At 35.2% G+C, this 6,313-nt stretch overlaps 1 long non-coding RNA gene across 1 annotated transcript; it reads left to right on the top strand.

Moving 5' to 3' along the window:
* The first annotated feature begins 3,140 nt into the window (after window positions 1-3,140).
* Window positions 3,141-5,062, top strand: LOC129233921 (uncharacterized). The gene is made up of 3 exons (XR_008581500.1): window positions 3,141-3,248; window positions 3,911-4,109; window positions 4,973-5,062. It is a non-coding gene; the product is annotated as an uncharacterized LOC129233921 (long non-coding RNA).
* The last annotated feature ends 1,251 nt before the right edge of the window (window positions 5,063-6,313 follow it).

The following is a 6,313-nucleotide window of genomic DNA, read 5'->3' as shown; positions in this document are numbered from 1 at the left end:
TAAGTTGATCGTGTGAAAAAGTAAACTTATTCAAAAATAATAACTAAAAAAACCTAAATAATACACATAAATAAAGATAATTTTATTCTTCTTTATTAAGGATCAAATCAGCAATTAACAAATATCGTGAAACGTATGAAAATATTTTTCGTCAACAGTCACGCCATTCAGACTGAGAGTGCGTTCGACGAGCACGACCGGTTAGTGAATCACGTGACAGCTAATGATCACGTGCTCAAATCAACCAATCAACTGCTTAGAATGGTAACCGCTGCGGTAACCGGTTGATCATAGAACGCCGCGGTTAGTAACTGGTTACTAACCGGTTTACCGGTGAGGTTCGTCGAACGCAACCTCTGATATCATTGACGATTCTGCAGCCGCCGATGTATACGATGACGCGGTGATGACGGAAGCGGACTTTAATGAACTTTTTTTTTTTTGCGTCCGACTCGGAATCCGAGTTCGAAGGCTTTTAGAAATGTTTTCCTATTTAATTCCTATTTTATTTGTAAATAAATGTGTTCATTATTTTGAAATTTCTTTGAAAATAATTCGCGATGTTTTTGGAAAGTATGGGGGTCGACTTATACACGGGTTTTAGATTTTTCTGGATTTTATCTCTGAAAAAGGGGGGTCGACTTATACGCGAGATCGACCTATACGCGAGTATATACGGTAGTTTTTTTTTTTTTTTTTTTTTTATAATGAAGGCTATTTTGAGTGTACAAGCACCTGACAGGCTCGTCATTTCGAAAAAAACCAAGGGAACGATGCGGAAAATACTCAGTTTCTATTGCAGGCGAAAATCAAGAGTAGGGAATTTTTAAACGGGCGGGGGGGGGGGTTCCCCCCTCCGCTTAAGAGCAAGGATGCACCCCCTCCAAAATAAGACCCCATAACAGGGAAAATACCAACACGAAATACTCCCCCCCCCCATAACAATTTCGATGGTGCAGCGCGCTATGACCTCCCCAAGGTGGGTACCCCTCTGCATCTATGTGTTTCGTAGTTGTCCCTTCCCCACAATCGTGAGCAGCACCCAGGATACCCCTTAAAATTTCTATGGTGCGGTTCGTGCCACGATCCATGCCCGGATTCAATTAATATGTTATCAAAATTAAGGTAGTTAGTACAACGAGGGGGCCTCCGTAGCTCTGTGGTAGAAACTTCGTCTTCCAAGCCGAATATCGTGGGTTCAAATCCCGCCTGTGCTTTGAGTGTTATTTCCTTTTCTAGTGTTGTAAATCTTTCCTGTGTTTGTCCGGAGCCAAGGCGCTTGGCACGCAGTCCTCTATCTATGTGAAGCTGTCTAGCTTCTAAATAAATAGATAAATAAAGTGCAACGAGTGGGACTTCAGAGCATACAGCATGATTGAAATTTTTAAGGAGAGGAGGGCTTGCTAAAAGTTGTTTTTGTCGTTTTTAGGGGATCTCATTTTGGGGATGCATTTGAGGGGAGGGGACGTCATTGTTCTTGAGGGGGAAGAGGAGCATCTCTGATTTAGGAAAGATTTTTTTTGGTGCAAATGGAATTTTATAAAAAAAAATGCGAAAAAACTGTAACGTCATTTAGTTTGTTTTATTATAATTCAAAATATATAACTTTAGAATACAGAACGAACCAGTTTATTTTCTTTAACTAATTTGCATTTAATGATGTTTACCATTCTTCAAAATACCAATACATGAAAAAAAGTACACTTAAAATCCGAAAGGGGGCCGTGGTAGCCTGATCGGTAGGGCATTGGACTCGGGGCCGGAGGGGCTCGGGTTCGATCCCCGCTGGTCGAAGACCCACCGTCGTCATTAAAGGGGACTGGGCGACGTTAAATATGCTCGTGGTCTCAATGTCCTCCAAGTGAAACGATACCTCTGGGGGTGCTAGTACCAGGTAGCTATTAGCTCTTGGACTAGTTCTAAATTCTCATTAATTGTTCGATCCGGTGATGGTGCTGCCATCTATCGGTATACAAAATAATGGAGGCAAGGCACATAGTATGCAGATCCCTCGACATAATACAGTTGTAGTCCGTTGTGACTCTTGAATAGAAAATAGAAAATAGAAAATCCGAAAGAACATACTCCTTCAGGAAGTGTTTCCAAAAAGGAAGTGTCTGCTACTCCTCGATTTTTCTAGCAACCTTTGTAGTAACTTGGCGTGGTTTCAGACGTCCTCGATATTTGGCGATCACGTTCGCGATGTTTATTCCAGCGAAAAACAACTGCGCCTCGTGCTTTTTCGGCATACTTTCCTATATGGATAGTATTTTAATGATCTAATAATTGTAATTATAGAGGAATGACTATTGAAGTAGGGGCGAAGTTTTCCTCATTTGAAAGCTTACAAGACAAATTACGGAAGAAGAGAATTTTGTGCATTTTGATGTGCAAGATTCTGCTAAATTGACGAGTGATGTTCATATTCGACACGTTAAAAACATGGAAATGTCGAATTGGTGTATTACAAATTAAAATACACCAATGTTTTTGGCGGACGAGAGTGCCAAAAAAAGGGAAAGAAAACAAAAATGAAAGGAAATCTATAAGTGAGTATAAGTTTTGTGTGTTGACCAGTACACCGAACTTACATATAAGAATTATAATCTAATTTTCTTACAAGTTGCTTCCTCTTTAAAAAATAATACTACGTTGCATGTATTAGCTGTTTTATAAGGTTATAAATAAAAACACTGCTCAAAATGTGTCAAAATTCATTAATGACTCTTAAGTTTGCCGATGATTGGTTTTATGAACGTATTTAGTCACCAAAGAAGATATCTATTGTTTTTGAGACCTCGATTTGGTGTATTTTTAATCAACATTAATGTAGCTTTCTGTTTGATAATACATTTATTGCATTGACTGACATTTTTTGTACTAAGAACTCCTACAGCTCAACAGGCAATTAAAATAGCAATAGGTAATTATTTTATACTTAATGCCAAATTGCTTCATGTAATATCTTTTCAATAGTGTTTTACAGCTCTTTTACTGTGTGTTATTCTTGTTGCACTGTAATGTTTGTATTATATTCCTGGCTTCTTTTTTCTTTTCATGGCAATGCATTACTGGGCCAGTTTTCGTGAGGCTACTTTTATCTAAATATGGACAGCATCTTGTCGAGTAGATGTAAATAACAGCTAAATCGTTAGTGATTTTGACCTGGAGTTTATGGCAACTATGACGTTAGGCAACTGCAATGGTTTGACGTCATGAACGAACGAAAAGTACCCAAGGATAATTTGGTAAGGCAAATTTTAATAATTAAGTTTATTTTATGTTTCACAAAAGAACTAGATAAGTGCCCAAAAAAACAGTATTGAAAACTTCAATTCTTAAAGAATCAAAATATTTATTTAAAAATTGATGCACCTAGTTAATCTATTACAAAATTGTTTCGCTCGACCTTGCATGTCGATAATATGATTTGATGCGGGTAAAATGTTACAATGTATTTAATATTTCGCTATTGAGGTGTAAATGATGTTTGATGCACTTTTGAATCCATTGGGAGACCTGGAATCCTATTTTCTCAAGTATTAACCTTGAAGAGGCTACTGCTGAAGCACTGATCACAACTGGTGTGTTTATCTTATATGTCTGTGAGCACTCCTGGTTAAAATGCATTGTGTGCAAAGCATTTCCCTGCTTGACATTTGGTATTCTTGATTTTTTTTCTATGCACAGAAGGCAGAAATTCATATTAATTTATTATAATTGTTCTCCTTTTGGATGCTATTCTATATTGTTCATCTGAGTAAGTAGAAACGTGGTGTAATACACAACAGAAATATAATAATTTGTTTATGAAAACAGTGAAAACTCATGCATTGCGTACTATTAGATTGTGATGCATTGTAACATTATTGCATTTAAGATTTAAATTAAGTTGTTTTTCCCCCCATAGTTAAAGAAGTATTTTGGGCGTGCAGCTTCAGAAACTGAATTCCTTACTGAATGGTACATGGTAGAGAGATTTGGCTTCATTTACTGTCAGTCATTTCCTCTGCTTGTACTTTTCAGTTTAGCCTGAACCTGAAGAGTAACAACTGAATCAACAGAAGTATGGATCTGTATGATGTTTCAAGGGTTTTCATCTGTAAGAGGTAATCAAGTAGAAAATCATACAACTTTAGTTGTATGTAGTATTTTTAAAGTAGATAAAGTAGTATTTTTACTTATTATCTTAGTAATATTTTTAAAAGTTGATAAATGACACAAGCCTACATGAACTTTTTCCCATGTATTCTAACTTGTGATTGTTTATTGATTTGTGTTCAAAAAAAGTTAAGCAGAGTAAGCTATTAAAAACAGCTTGTCAACCTATTAAAACTATTAAATAAATGATTTAATTAGAAATAGATGAGAAATATAATACAGTTGACTCTATCTAACGACTTTCAGGGGACCACAAAAGAATCGTACTTAAATAGAATGCTTCTAAAACTGCAGTGGAGTATCTGGGACTATGAAAAGTCATTCAATAGAATGTCGTTAAACAGAACCAACTGCAATTTGATATTTGAAAAAGGAGAAAAAACAATGCATTGTGTATTATTCCAGTATGATTATGATGCATGGCAATATTTGTGCATTTAAGTTTTAAATTAAGTTGTTTTTTCCCCCTCAGTCCAAGAAGTATTTCGCATGTGCAGATGCAAAAACTGAAAATTCCTGACTAAATGGCACATAGTAGAGAGATTTGGCTTCATTTGCTGTCATTTCCTCTGCTTATGCTTTTCAATTTAGTCAGAGCCTGAAGAGTAATAACTGATTCAACAGAAGTATGAATGTGTGTGATATTTCATGAGCTTTAATCTGTAATAAGTAATCAAGGAGGAAATTATTCAACTTTAAAATCATCAAATAACAAGTGTACATGAATTTTTTTCTTATGTTCTAACTTTTTATTATTCATTGATTTGTGTTATGCAGTTGACTCTAATTCTAATATTTTTTTATCTCATAGATTTCATTGGGTCCCTAACTCTTGAGAAGGCTGTGGTTTCTTCCCGTAACTCAAAGGTTATAGCCGGTTTTTTCAGGACTTTGAGTACAGTGATTGAGAGTTAACTGTACTATGTAGTATTTTGTCTACACATCTGAGGAGCAAAAGCTAACTGTGTTAGCTTTTGCTAACTGAGCTGTTAGCAAAAGATAACAGCTCAGGCTCATTGATCTCTTGAATTTACAGTGATTGGCATAGCTAACCTAAATTAATTTTTACTGTGTAGTTGTTAAGTAATTTTTATACCTTCTGACACCTCTTTACACACCCCTGATGAAAAACTGTTACGCAATTTTACTCCATATAGAGATGTTTGGAGCTTCTTTAGATCACCTGTTTCTTTCATGTCTTAATATCTCTTACCCCATCTTTGTTAATAGCAAACATAATTTTTGTAAAATAGTTTAAATGAAAATTCAGAACGTAAATTTTTAAGCTCAATGGAAGACTAAGTTGGAGCATATTTTTGAAGATTTAAATCTTGGATCCTCCTTTTTCTAGATATTTGCCTAGAAGCTTGTTAAGACATCCTACGTAGAACATTGAAGGAACAGTGTGAAGCAGGATAATGGTAGAACTAACGTAACATTGGGGCAAAATATTGAAATTATTCTGTGTAATTTGTCTGCTTGTCATCAAAAAAAGGGTGGAAGTATCTGAAGACATAACATGCCTCATAATTCATTTAAGAGGAATTGGTTAATTTTTAAAAGGTTTTTACCATATTGTTTGGAGGCTTGCTCCATTTCCCTTGATCAAATCCAATTTGTTAAACAGATATATTTCTGTTTCATTCATGAAGAAATAAAGATTTGATCATTTGAATTGGTACCTACTATGTGTATATTTTTGGAAGCTATAAATAAAGTTCTTGTATCAAATCTCTGTGTCTGTATATTTAATGTTTTCTACCAGATTGTTATAAATTTTCTGCAACCTCTCAAATTAGCTACGATATTTTTTAACAGCTACATCTAGCCATTTCATTTAAATCTTAGAAGTGTGGTGGAAAAAAAAAAAACATTTTAATCGTTTGAAGTTTGGTTGCTAATATTGCAAATAAGTGTTGGTTCAGTTATGTTAGGACAAATGATGAGTAAAAGAAATTGTCTCGGACGTGCACTGCTCACGGATCCTTCAAGTGTGCATATTGGAGAGGATATGCCTTTCTTTTTCAAATTAATACATGATTTATAATTATTTATCTGTTTTTAGCTGATAGCCCTCACACATTTTCACTTGTTTTAGTTTTAGCCATGATTTCTTAGATTTCAAAATTTTGTTTCTTTCCTCTCCTTTTCA

The sequence above is a fragment of the Uloborus diversus genome, unplaced genomic scaffold (genome assembly GCF_026930045.1).
Source record: "Uloborus diversus isolate 005 unplaced genomic scaffold, Udiv.v.3.1 scaffold_805, whole genome shotgun sequence".
NCBI classification, from domain to species: domain Eukaryota; kingdom Metazoa; phylum Arthropoda; class Arachnida; order Araneae; family Uloboridae; genus Uloborus; species Uloborus diversus.
This window is presented reverse-complemented; position numbering and strand designations above follow the sequence as displayed.